Source organism: Marmota monax, unplaced genomic scaffold (genome assembly GCF_021218885.2).
Source record: "Marmota monax isolate L192 unplaced genomic scaffold, Marmota_monax_Labrador192_F-V1.1 WCK01_AAM20220418_F8-fsc00149, whole genome shotgun sequence".
In the NCBI taxonomy this organism is placed as follows: Eukaryota; Metazoa; Chordata; class Mammalia; order Rodentia; family Sciuridae; genus Marmota; species Marmota monax.
This window is the reverse complement of record NW_026693170.1, coordinates 4316861-4331362: the sequence shown is the minus strand read 5'-3', so window position 1 is coordinate 4331362 and position 14502 is coordinate 4316861. Positions and strand designations below refer to the sequence as shown.

Here is a 14502-nt window from a genome sequence, read left to right as displayed (position 1 = left end):
GCTACTATGAACATCGATGTAGCAGTATCCCTATAGTATGTTCTTTTAAGGTCTTCAGGGAATAGTCCGAGAAGGGGAATAGCTGGGTCAAATGGTGGTTCCATTCCCAGCTTTCCCAGGAATCTCCATACTGCTTTCCAAATTGGCCACACCAATTTGCAGTCCCACCAGCAATGTACAAGTGTACCCTTTCCCCCACAACCTCGCCAGCACTTGTTGTTGTTTGACTTTATAATGGCTGCCAATCTTACTGGAGTGAGATGGTACCTTAGGGTGGTTTTGATTTGCATTTCTCTGACTGCTAGAGATGGTGAGCATTTTTTCATGTACTTGTTGATTGATTGTATGTCCTCCTCTGAGAAGTGTCTGTTCAGGTCCTTGGCCCATTTGTTGATTGGGTTATTTGTTTTCTTATTGTTTAATTTTTTGAGTTCTTTGTATACTCTGGATATTAGGGCTCTATCTGAAGTGTGAGGAGTAAAAATTTGTTCCCAGGATGTAGGCTCCCTATTTACCTCTCTTATTGTTTCTCTTGCTGAGAAAAAAATTTTAGTTTGAGTAAGTCCCATTTGTTGATTCTAGTTATTAACTCTTGTGCTATGGGTGTCCTATTAAGGAATTTGGAGCCTGACCCCACAATATGTAGATCGGAGCTGACTTTTTCTTCTATCAGATGCAGAGTCTCTGATTTGATATCAAGCTCCTTGATCCATTTTGAGTTAACTTTTGTGCATGGCGAGAGAAAGGGATTCAGATTCATTTTGTTGCATATGGATTTCAGTTTTCCCAGCACCATTTGTTGAAGATGCTATCCTTTCTCCATTGCATGCTTTTAGCACCTTTGTCAAATATAAGATAGTTGTAATTTTGTGGCTTGGTCTCTGTGTCCTCTATTCTGTACCATTGGTCCACCTGCCTGTTTTTGTACCAGTACCATGCTGTTTTTGTTACTATTGCTCTGTAGTATAGTTTGAAGTCTGGTATCGCTATACCACCTGTTTCACTCTTCCTGCTTAGAATTGCTTTTGCTATTCTGGGTCTTTTATTTTTCCATATGAATTTCATGATTGCTTTATCTATTTCTACAAGAAATGCCGTTGGGATTTTGATTGGCATTGCATTAAACCTATAGAGAACTTTTGGTAATATCGCCATTTTGATGATGTTAGTTCTGCCTATCCATGAACAGGGTATATTTTTCCATTTTCTAAGATCTTCTTCAATTTCTCTCTTTAGGGTTCTGTAGTTTTCATTGTATATATCTTTCACCTCTTTTGTTAGGTTGATTCCCAAGTATTTTTTTTCTTGAGGATATTGTGAATGGGGTGGTTGTCCTCATTTTCATTTCAGAAGATTTGTCACTGATATACAGGAATGCCTTTGATTTATGCGTGTTGATTTTATATCCTGCCACTTTGCTGAATTCATTTATTAGCTCTATTAGTTTTTTGTAGACCCTTTTGGTTTAGGAATCAGGATGATGTTAGCCTTGTAGAATGAATTTGGAAATTCTCCCTCTTTTTCTATTTCCTGAAATAGCTTGAAAAATGTTGGTATTCGTTTCTTCTTTAAAGGTTTTGTAAATCTCTGCTGTATCCCCATCAAGTCCTGGGCTTTTCTTAGTTGGTAGTCTTTTGATGGCTTTTTCTATTTCCTCAATTGATATTGGTCTGTTTAGGTTGTGTATATCCTCCTGACTCAATCTGGGCAGATCATATTACTTAAGAAATTTATCAATGCCTTCATTATCTTCTATTTTATTGGAGTATAAGGATTCAAAATAATTTCTAATTATCTTCTGTATTTCTGTAGTGTCTGTTGTAATATTGCCTTTTTCATCCCGTATGCTACTAATTTGAGTTCTCTCTCTCCTTCTCTTCATTAGCATGGCTAAGGGTCTGTCGAACTTATTTAATTTTTCAAAGAACCAACTTTTAGTTTTGTCAATTTTTTCAGTTGTTTCTTTTGTTTCAATTTCATTGATTTCAGCTCTGATTTTAATTATTTCTTGCCTTCTATTACTTTTGCTATTGTTTTGCTCTTCTTTTTCTAGGGTTTTGAGATGAAGTGTGAGATCATTTCTTTGTTGTTTTTTTTCTTCTTTTAAGGAATGAACTCCAAGCAATGAATTTTCCTCTGAGAACTGCTATCATTGTGTCCCATAGATTCCGATATGTTGTGTCTGTGTTTTCATTTATCTCTAAGAATTTTTAATTTCCTCCTTGATGTCTTCTGTAACCCATTGATCATTCAGTAACATATTGTTCATTCTCCAAGTGATGCAGGATTTTTCCTTCCTTCTTTTATCGTTGATTTCCAGTTTCATTCCATTATGATCAAATAGGATACATGGTATTATCTCTACTCCTTTATAATTTCTAAGAGTTGCCATGTGACATAATATATTGTCTGTTTTTGAGAAGGATCCATGTGCTTCTGAGAAAAAAGTGTAACTGCTTGATGTTGGGTGGTATATTCTATATATGTCAATTAAGTCTAGGTTATTAATTGTATTATTGAGTTCTATAGTGTCTTTATTTAACTTTTGTTTGGAAGATCTGTCCAGTGGTGAGAGAGCTGTGTTGAAGTCTCCCATGATTATTGTATTGTGGTCTATTTGACTCTTTAACTTGAGAAGAGTTTGTTTGATGAACATAGCTGCACCATTGTTTGGGGCATATATATTTATGATTGTTATGTCTTGTTGGTGTATGGTTCCCTTGAGCAGTATGTAGTGTCCTTCTTTATCCCTTTTGATTAACTTTGGCTTGAAGTCTATTTTATTTGATATGAGTGTGGACACTCCTGCTTGTTTCCAAGGTCCATATGAGTGATATGATTTTTCCCAACCTTTCACCTTCAATCTATGTATGTCTTTTCCTATCAAATGCGTCTCCTGTAGGCAGCATATTGTTGGATCTTTTTTTTTTTTTTTTTTTTTTGATCCATTCTACTAGCCTGTGTCTCTTGATTGGTGAGTTTAAGCCATTAACATTTAGGGTTACTATTGAGATATGGTTTGTACTTCCAGCCATATTTGTTTATTTATGTTACTTAACATGATTTGTTTTTCCTCTTTGATTATTTTTCCCCTTTACTGTACTACCTCCCGCTGTTGGTTTTCATTGTTATTTTCCATTTCCTCTTCCTGTAATGTTTTGCCAAGGATGTTTTGAAGAGCTGGTTTTCTAGCTGCAAATTCTTTTAACTTTTGTATATCATGGAAGGTTTTAATTTCATCTTCCATCCTGAAGCTTAATTTCGCTGGATACACGATTCTTGGTTGGAACCCATTTTCTTTCAGCGTTTGAAATATGTTGTTCCAGGATCTTCTAGCTTTCAGAGTCTGTGTTGAAAGATCAGCTGTTATCCTGATTGGTTTACCCTAAATGTAATCTGCTTCCTTTCTCTTGTAGCTTTTAAAATTCTCTCCTTATTCTGTATGTTGGGCATCTTCATTATAATGTGTCTTGGTGTGGATCTCTTATGATTTTGCACATTCGGCGTCCTGTAGGCTTCTAGGATTTGGAATTCTGTTTCATTCTTCAAGTCTGGGAAGTTTTCTCGTATTATTTCATTGAACAGATTGCTCATTCCTTTGGTTTGGACCTCTATACCTTCCTGTATCCCAATAACTCTTAAGTTTGGTCTCTTTATGTTATCCCATATTTCCTGGATGTTCTCCTCATGGTTTCTTAATAGTCTCGCTGAGCTGTCTATGTTCTTTTCAAGTTGAAATACTTTGTCTTCATTGTCTGATGTTCTATCTTCTAAGTGTTCTACTCTGCTGGTAATACTCTCATTTGAGTTTTTAATTTGGTTTATTGCTTCCTGCATTTCTAGGATTTCTGTTTGTTTTTTTTATAACCTCTATCTCCCTGTATAGTTGATCTTTTGCTTCTTGGATTTGTTTATGTAATTCATTGTCAAAGTGATCTTTCATTGTCTGATTTTGCTGTCTAATGTCTTCCTTGAGACTCCAGATCATCTGAAGCATGTATATCCTGAATTCTTTATCTGACATTCCATCTGCTGCAGATATTACCTCTTCTAAAGTTGAGTTGACCTGCATTGCTTGTGGTCCTTTCTTTCCTTGTCTTTTCATACTGCTCACGTTTCTTTCTGCTTTGTAAAACTGTTGTGTTATTGATTTTCCCCCTATATATTTATATTGCTCTTGTATAGTTCCAAAGTCTCCCTTTTGTGGAGAAAGACAATGTTAACAGTTCCCAATATCAATAGTACATCATCTAAGCACACGTTTTCCTTATTACTACATTTATAGCTAGACTCTATGTCTACAAATGTTGGTTTCAGTTATCATTTACAAATATAGTCATAAGTTTCATGAAAGGCATACCGTTTCTGGTAGCATGAAGAAAACTGAATTTCAGGTGTAGGATGTTATGTTTAGGGGGAAAGGAGTGAGGGTATGGTGTTAATCTAACTTAGTAACTTTGGAGAGCTCTAACCAATAGATGGGTAATTTATGGAAGAATGTATAGATTCATACTCCTATCTGTATTTATAAGATTACCCTGCTTATAAATAGTAAAATTTAGGGGGTTTCAAGTTGGATAGAGGAAGTAAGAAGGAGAAAAACAAATAACAAGGAAAGAAAGAGAAAAAAGAGTGGGAAAAAGAAAATAAGAGAAAAAAGAAAAGAAATAAAAGTGGGGGAGGGAGGTGGGGCATATGCAATTCCTCTATATTATATTATTCTGGTGATTCAGTTGTTAAAGACCTTTTTCATGCACAATTCTTGGTTTCACATATGTTGAGGTTGCGAGGACCAGAGGGGGAAGGGTAGAGGAGACTGGATGAATGGATGAAAAGAGAGAGAGAAGAAAAAGAAAGAAAGAAAAAAATGTCTCTCAGAACTCTGTTTTCTTTTCTTCCACTTGGTGGCATTGTCTATTCCTAGCTTGAGTCTCTGGGTTCAGGGTGGCGGTGGTAGTCAGTGTGAGAGGACTTGAGCTTCCACCTGTGGCCTCTCTACTCTTATTCTCTGAGATGTAAACCAGGTGTCTGATCCGCTGCAGAACCGAGCTGGTAGCCACGCCCACTGGTTGGTGGGTTTTAAGGGTTGGTGGGATTTTCCAAGATGAGTTCCATCAGTTTTTCTCATAAGGTGTTTGATGAGGTGGGGTGTGTTGGGGAGACCTTATGTTTGTCCAGAGCTTGGTCAGGTGACAGCACGGATGGGCGGCTGGGCCCCTCCTCCAGTTGGGGTGGTCTGTCTACCACGCCGGCGAGCAGCTGTGCCCCCTCTCCGGGCTGTGTGGTCTGCCTACCATGCAGGTGGGGGGCTGGGCTCCTCCTCCAGTTGGGGTAGTCTGTCCACCGCACAGGCAGGCCACTGGGCCCCTTCTCCGGGTTGCGTGGTCTGCCTACCGCACAGGCTGCGGCTGGGCCCCTCCTCCAGTTGGAGTGGTCTGTGAACCCCGCAGGTGGGTGGCTGAGCCCCTACTCCAGTTGGGGTGGTCTGTCTACCATGCAGGCAGGCGGCTGTGCCCCCCTCTGGGCTGCGTGGTCTGCCTACTGTGCAGGCGGGAGGCTGGGCTCCTCCTCCAGTTGGGGTGGTCTACCACGCAGACGGACTGCTGGGCCCCTTCTCATGGGTCGCGTGGTCTGCCTACCACGCAGGCAGTGGCTGGGCTCCTCCTCCAGTTAGGGTGGTCTGTCTACCCCACAGGCGGTCGGTTGGGCCCCTACTTCAGTTGGGGTGGTCTGTCTACTGTGCAGGCAGGCTGCTGGGCCCCTTCTCCGGGTCGCATGGTCTCGGTAATCTTTTTCTCATGCTCTTCCTTCCTACTCTGTTTTGAGTCACCTCCCTTATATCAGAGGACATTCAGCATTTGTTTTTTAAGGATTGGCTTACTTTGCTTAGCATAATTTGCTCTAGTGCCATCCATTTCCCTGCAAATGCCATGAGTCTGTCATTTTTTAATGCTGAGTAATATTCCATTGTGTATAAATGCCACATTTTCTTAATCCATTCATCTGTTGAAGGGCATCTGGGTTGGTTCCACAGTCTAGCTATTGTGAATTGTGCTGCTATGAACATGGATGTAGCTGTGTCCCTGTAGTATGCTCTTTTTAGGTCTTTTGGGTAAGTCCAAGAAGGGGAATAGCTGGGTCAAATGGTGGTTCCATTCCCAGCATTCCAAGGAATCTCCATACTGCTCTACAAATTGGCTGCACCAGTTTGCAGTCCCACCAGCAATGTACAAGTGTACCTTTTCCCCCACATCCTCGCCAGCACTTGTTATTGTTTGACTTCATGATGGCTGCCTTTCTTACTGGAGTGAGATGGTATCTTAGAGTGGTTTTAATTTGCATTTCTCTGATAGCTAGAGATGGTGAGCATTTTTTTGTGTGCTTGTTGATTGATTGTATATCCTCCTCTGTGAAGTGTCTGTTTAGAGCTTTGACCCATTTGTTGATTGGGTTATTTGATTTTTTGTTGTTTAACTTTCTGAGTTCTTTGTATACTCTAGAGATTAGCGCTCTGTCTGAAGTGTGAGGGGTAAAAATTTGTTTCAGGATGTAGGCTCCCTATTTACCTCACTTCTTATTTCTCTTGCTGAGAAAAAACTTTTTAGTTTGAATATGTCCCATTTGTTGATTCTTGATTTTAACTCTTGTGCTATAGGTGTCCTATAAAGGAATTTGGAGCCCAACCCCACGAGATGGAGATTAGGGCCAACTTTTTCTTCTATTAGTTGCAGAGTCTCTGGTTTGATTCCTAGTTCCTTGATCCATTTTGAGTTAACTTTTGTGCATGGTGAGAGAAAGGGATTCAATTTCATTTTGTTGCATATGGATTTCCAATTTTCCCAGCACCATTTGTTGAAGATGCTATCCTTTCTCCATTGCATGCTTTTAGCACCTTTGTCTAATATAAGGTAGTTGTAATTTTGTGGCTTGGTCTCTGTGTCCTCTACTCTGTACCATTGATCTACCCGCCTGTTTTGGTACCAGTACCATGCTGTTTTTGTTACTATTGCTCTATAGTATAGTTTGAAGTCTGGTATCGCTATACCACCTGTTTCACTCTTCCTGCTTAGAATTGCTTTAGCTATTCTGGGTCTTTTATTTCTCCAGATGAATTTCATGATTGTTTTTTCTATTTCTGTGATGAATGCCATTGGGATTTTCATTGTCATTGCATTAAACCTATAGAGTACTTTTGGTAGTATGGCCATTTTAATGATATTAATTCTGCTTATCCATAAGCAAGGTATATCTTTCCATCTTCTAAGGTCTTCTTCTATTTCCCTCTTTAGTGTTCTGTAGTTTTCATTGTCAAGATCTTTCACCTCTTTTCTTAGGTTGATTCCCAAATATTTTTTTTAGGATATTGTGAATGGAGTGGTTTTTCACTGATATACAGGAATGCCTTAGACTTATGCGTGTTGATTTTATATCCCACTACTTTGCTGAATTCATTTACTAGTTCTAGAAGTTTTTTGGTGGAACCTTTTGGGTCCTTTAGGTGTAGGAACATGTCAGTTGCAAATAGTGCTAATTTCAGTTCTTCTTTTCCTATTTTTATCCCTTTAATTTCTATCTTCTGTCTTATTGCTATGGCAAGGGTTTTGAGAACTATGTTGAATAGGAGTGGTGAGAGAGGGCATCCCTGTCTTGTTCCAGATTTTAGAGGGAATGCCTTCAATTTTTCTCCATTTAGAATGATGCTAGCCTGAGGCTTAGCATAAATAGCTTTTACAATGTTGAGGTAAGTTCCTGTTATCCGTAGTTTTTCTAATGTTTTGAACATAAAGGGATGTTGTATTTTATCGAAAGCGTTTTCTGCGTCTATCGAGATGATCATATGGTTTTTATCTTTGAGTCTATTGATGTGGTGGATTACATTTAATGATTTCCATATATTGAACCAGCCTTGCATCCCAGGGATAAATCCTACTTGATCATGGTGCACAATCTTTTTGATATATTTTTGTATCTGATTTCCCAGAATTTTATTGAGGATTTTTGCATCTATCTTCATTAGAGATATTGGTCTGTAGTTTCCTTTCTTTGAAGTGTCCTTATCTGGTTTAGGAATCAGGTGATGTTGGCCTCGTAGAATGAATTTGGAAGTTCTCCCTCTTTTTCTATTTCATGAAATAGCTTGAGAAGTATTGGTATTAGTTCTTCTTTAAAGGTTTTGTAAAACTCTGCTGTATACCCATCCAGTCCTGGGCTTTTCTTAGTTGGTAGTCTTTTGATAGCTTCTTCTATTTCCTCAATTCATATTGGCCTGTGTAAGTTGTGTATATCCTATTGACTCAATCTGGGCAGATCATATGACTTAAGAAATTTACCGATGCCTTCACTATCTTCTATTTTATTGGCATATAATGTTTCAAAATAATTTCTAATTATCTTCTGTATTTCTATAGTGTCTGTTGTGATATTGCCTTTTTCATCCCATATGCTAGTAATTTCAGTTCTCTCTCTTCTTCTCTTCATTAGCGTAGCTAAGGATCTGTCGATCTTATTTATTTTTTTGAAGAACCAACTTTTAGTTTTGTTAATTTTTTCAATTGTTTCTTTTATTTCAATTTTATTGATTTCAGCTCTGATTTTAATTATTTCTTGCATTCTACTGCATTTGCTGTTGTTTGCTTTTCTTTTTCAAGGGCTTTGAGATGAAGTGTGAGATGATTTATTTGTTGGTTTTTCCTTTTTTTGAGGAATGAGCTCCAAGCAATGAATTTTCCTCTTAGAAAAGCTTTCATTGTGTCCCATAGATTCTGATATGTTGTGTCTGTGTTTTCATTTATCTCAATGAATTTTTTAATTTCCTCCTTGATGTCTTCTGTAACCCATTGATCGTTCAGTAACATATTGTTCATTCTCCAAGTGATGTAGGGTTTTCCCCTTCTTCTTTTATTGTTGATTTCCAGTTTAATTCCATTATGGTCAGATAGGATGAATGGTATTATCTCTACTCTGTTGTAATTGCTAAGAGTTGACCTATGGCATAATATATGGTCTATTTTTGAGAAGGATCCATGTGCTGCAGAGAAAAAAGTATATCCGCTTGCTGATGGTTAATATATCCTATATATGTCAGTTAAGTCTAGGTTATTAATTGTGTGATTGAGTTCTATAGTTTCTTTATTCAACTATTGTTTGGAAGATCTGTCCAGTGGTGAGAGAGGTATATTGAAGTCACCCGTAATTATTGTGTTGTGGCCAATTTGTCCCTTGAACTTGAGGAGAGTTTATTTTATGAACGTAGCAGCACCATTGTTTGGGGCATATAAATTGATAATTGTTGTCTTGTTGGTGAATGGTTCCCTTTAGCAGTATATAGTGTCCTTCTTTATCCCTTTTGATTAATTTAGGCTTGAAGTCAATTTTATTTGATATGAGTATAGCCATCAATGCTTGCTTCCGAGGTCCATGTGTGTGGTATGATTTTTCCCAGCCTTTCACCTTCAGCCTGTGTGTGTCTTTTCGTATCAGATGAGTCTCCTGAAGGCAGCATATTGTTTGATCTGCTTTTTTAATCCAGGTTGCTAGCCTATGTCGTTTAATTGGTGCGTTTATGCCATTAACATTTAGGGTTACTATTGATATATGGTTTGTACTTGCAGCCATGTTTGTTTATTTATTTAATTATTTTTACAATTTGGTTTGTTTTTCCTCTTTGATTAGTTTTTCACCCCCCCCCTTTACTGAGGTACTACCCACAGTTGTTTTTTGATGTTGTTTTCATTTCCTCTTCGTGTAGTGTTTTGCCCAAAATGCTTTGCAGTGCTGGTTTTCTGGCTGTGAATTCTTTTAACTTTTGTTTATCATGGAAGATTTTTATTTCTTTGTCAAACCTAAAGCTTAGTTTTGCTGGATACAAAATTCTTGGTTGGCACCCATTATCTTTCAACGTTTGAAAACGTTGTTCCAGGATCTTCTCGCTTTCAGTGTCTGTGATGAGAAATCCTCCATTAACCTAATTGGTTTACCCCTAAATGTAATCTGCCTACTCTCTCTTGTAGCTTTTAATATTCTCTCCTTGTTCTTATGTTGGATATATTCATAAAAATGTGTCTTGGAGTTGGTCTATTGTGATTCTGTATGTTTGGTGTCCTGTAGGCTTCTAGGATTTGTAAATCCATTTCATTTTTTATATCTGGAAAGTTTTCTAAAATTATTTCATTTAACAGATGGCTCATTCCTTTGGTTTGGACCTCTATACCTTCCTCTATCCTAATGACTCTTGAATTTGTTTTTTTATGATATCCCATATCTCTTGTATGTTTTGCACATGATTTCTTACCAACCTTTCTGAGTTGACTAGACTCTATTCGAGATGATATATTTTGTCTTTGTTGTCTGATGTTCTGACTTCTACTTGGTATACTCTACTGGTGATACTTTCATTTGATATTTTAATTTGGTTTATACTTTCCTTCATTTCTAGGATTTCTGTTTGGTTTTTTTATAACCTCTATATCCCTGTAGAGTTGTTCATTTGCTTTTTGAATTTGTTTGTGTAATTCATTGTCGAGGTGTTCTTTCATTGCTTGCATTTGCTGTCTAATGATCTCTTTAAGATTCCATTCCATCTGAGTCAGGTATGTCTTGAGTTCTTTATTTGACCATTTTCTGATGCATCTAGCATCTCCTGTAAATTTAAGCTGTCCTGCATTGTCTGTGTTCCTTTTCTTCCTTTTTTCATGGTGTTCATGTTTCTTTCCAGCTCTGTTTGACTGCTGTGTTGTTATTTTCTCCTATAAATTTGTTTTGGTTTTGTATAGCTCCAAGATCTATCCTTTGTGTTGGGAGACAATGTTTAGAGATGTTGGATTTAATTGTGATTTAAAGTAAATTCATTAGTTTCATTAAAGACTTACAGATTTTGATGGCATATAGAGAATTGAGGTTTGAACTTAGGATTTTATGTTAAGGTCGGGAGATGTGATGGGGTATGGAGGTTAATATATCTTAGCTTCTTTGGGGGGTTGCTCAAATGCAGGCAGATATTAACAAGACAATAGACATGAGTACTTGGGGGTAGTTAAGGGATTAGGCGGACTATAGAACCATCTTGTAACATTCATCTATTTGCATTTAGTAAATTACACGTAATAGGAGTGGTCATGCTTCGGAGGAAAGATAGGGAAAAGGTAAGGAAGAAAGCCTCCCTTTTCTTTTCATGTTGCTCGCGTGTCTTCCCTTCTAGCACTGTGGATCCAAGGCATTACTGTTTTGACCCTATAGGCTTATAGTGCCCCTGTAGGGTTCCAATACCTCTCCTATGAGGGGAAGGACAATGTTAACAGATCCCAGTATAAACAATATACAACCTAAAAAGAAATAGTTGCTATTAAGACACAGTTTTGTCACAATATACAGAAATGGTGAATTATTATCTACAATATAATCAGTAGGTTTGTAAAAGGGTTTACAGTTTCTGATGGTGGACAAAGAATTGGGGTTGAGGTGTAGAATGATATGCTGAGGAGGTAGGAGGTGAGGATATACAGTTATTATATCTTAGGAAGTGTGACAGAGAAATCTAAAGAAGAAGGTTAGTAGCAGGAGAATAGAGAAAGTAATTTGGGGTAGACAAGTAAGTGGGAAGACAGTAGAGTACATAAAACAAACGCACATATATTAAGAAAAATAAAAATGGTAAAATAGTAAAAATTGGAGGAGAAGCAGAATATACAACACAACTGTTCTATACTATTCATTTGTCCCAGTCCTCAAAACCCTAATTCATGCAAAGCAGTTGGTTTCACATATGTTGGGGATGTGAGAAGGAGAAGGAAAAAAAATCTTGAAGGAAAAAACAAGGATTGTTTTGGTTGGAGATCAATACTTTCCTGCTTCCCTCTCATCCAATAGGTGGGGTTTCTGTTGTTAGCTGGTATATCCACCCTCAGGATGGTGAATGTAACCAGGGTGTCACTATGCAAGGATAGCGGCTGCTGGGGAGAAGGGAGAGTTAGAAACTGAGTACCTGGCCTTCTGGAGTTCCAAACTGGGAGTTGCCCCCACTAAAGATGGTGATGAAGGTGACCCAAGATGGAGGTGGCTGATTTCAGCAAAGGGGTGTCAGGTCGGGTCAGGGAGAGCCTGGTGATGGTGTTGAACATGGACAATGTGTTCAGAGACAGCTCTGTGGCCTGCAGTGTGTGCTGTCTGCTGTGTTCAGAGCCTGTGTGGCCAAAAGTTTTCTGTGGGTACTGATGCGGATGGTCCTGCTCAGGCACCTGGTAGTCCTGTGTGGGTGAGTAGTTGGGAGACCTACTCTGTCACTGGGGCATGGAGCCCTGCACAGTAGAGTGGCCATGATTCCTGCATGGGAGCAGGAATATCACTGGCAGAGAAGCAATATTCTCACTGCTTGAGTCCCAGGTCACAGAGCGACACAGAATGCCGCTTCCCTCCGTCCTGCCATCTTGGATCCCCCTGTCCAGTCACTGTTGCATCCACATCTTTTGCAGGCCCAATTCCTACCCCCAACCTGATTCATGGCCTCAGCTGGCGAGTCGGGGGTGGGGTGGCCTGTGTGCAGGGCTGGTGGCCTATGTACCTGGGAGTCCAAGGACAGGAGTGTGTGTGAGCAGGTAAAGAGAGAGCACATGTGCCTACAGCCAGGACTTAGGGAGCTCCCAGGGCAGAGCTTCCTGGGCTGTGCAATAGTAAATAAACTTAAATAGTATTTTCCTCAAGGAAGGGGTACCATTTTCTAGTTCCTTTAGAAAGGCACCAGGAAATGTCCAAGTAAGTCACAGAAGGTTTGTGGAGGGTAAATCTAAAAAAGATTGTGTTTGTGATTAAATTGGCTATAATTAGCACAGTTACAGTTACTTGAACTCTAAAGTACTGATATGAAGCAAAGTCTGAAACATTGATCTGCTCTTATCTACAGAAGATTTTATAGTATTTGTTAGGTTTTATTACTTGGGGAAACTAAGTCTTAAAGGAATTAGGATTTCTACCTCTTTCAAAGTCTTAAGTGATTCCTTTCTAACTGGTTAAACAACTGTTATTTAAGTTACAACAATATTGTTGACATCCAAAATATATGTGACTTGGTATATGTATGTATCTGAGAACTATCTAAGCCTTGCCTAAGAGTTATGTAAAAGTTTACAAAATGAAAGTTTATGTAAGTTTCCTGACAAGACAACCCATAAGTGCTCTCTTTTATACATTGTATGTGATACAGAAGGGCCACATTGTCATTAGAAGATCTGTCTTATATACGTTTGCTTTGAATAAGTCTATTTCTGACAATTAACACTGTTTCCTAACTGTATAAGAGATTTAAGGCTATGCTTTGACTTTGGTTCACCTATGCAGGCCTGTGATTATTGTTACTGTACACTCTGGATACTAAATTGTACTTTAAAAGTTAAAATTATAATAATAAAATAAGAAAATTTTTAAAAGAAAAAAATCAGGCACCATAGGCTCTCTCTGCTTCCTGGCTGTCCTGTCCTGAGCTGCTTTCCCCCACCACGCTCTTCATCATGATGTTCTGCCTCCCCTTGGCCCATAGCTATGGAGTCGGCTGACCAAGGATGGAACCTCTGAGGCTGTCACATGTGCCAATTTCACAAATGGTGGAAACTCAGAACTTCTGAAGTCGAGAAGCTGCAAATCCACACTAAAGCACATGTGGACAGAAAGCAGTGAAGAGTTGTCTATTGGCCGACTCCTGTCACAGACTATTCATGGCAAAGAAAATGATGCAGATTTGGACCTATGACATGACCCCCAGAACCTCAGTCTGAGCAAGACTCCTGGGACTGGCTGAGGAGATCCACAGATGTTCAAAAGCCTCAGCCCAGGCCTAAGAAAAGGCCCATTGTAAATAAGGAAAAGTTTAAGAAAATGGGGCAATTTTCATTCCAACATCAAAAACAACAAAGATGAACCTGTTGACAACTGGGGAAATTGTAGATCATAACCATGGGGCATTTAGTGCTTATTTGGGGCATAACCCCACTAGTGGGGGATTGTAACTGTCAGGTCAGTGCCTCCTACAAAAATTGTGGGATTTGACGTGGCACAATAAACTGTGATGGATGCCAAAGATCCCAAGTCACTTACCTGTCGTGTCAAATATGAAAGGATTGACAAGTCTCTAAGAACTCACTCTGCAACAACAGCTCTTCAAACACCTGTTACCAGGAGCATACCCAAGGCCAAGTGCCCTGGCTCTACTCCAAGCCCGTCCAGGGGCCTGTATTTACATTCCCTTTTATAGTAGATTATAGGCGAGTACAGAAAGTGTCCCCACTCTAACTGTCATGTGGGCCCTCCCCCCTGGAAGGGAAAAGGGGTGGGGCTGAAGACTGAGGAATTAAAGATCACATGACAGGGCTGTTGTCTCAAAGAAGGTCACAGCTGTGGCCGGGAATGTGTCTACACGGCTGTTCTTGTCTGTGTCAAAGACACTCATGGAAGCAATCTGACGTCACCTCTGCCCAGTCAGCTTCATCTCTCGGTGTGGTTGTAAGACACCACGGG

The 14502-nt window shown here is 39.1% G+C and overlaps 1 pseudogene; it reads left to right on the top strand.

Moving 5' to 3' along the window:
• The first annotated feature begins 11114 nt into the window (after nucleotides 1-11114).
• On the top strand, nucleotides 11115-14277 carry LOC124100150 (neurexophilin-1-like; annotated as a pseudogene).
• Nucleotides 14278-14502: the final 225 nt, after the last annotated feature.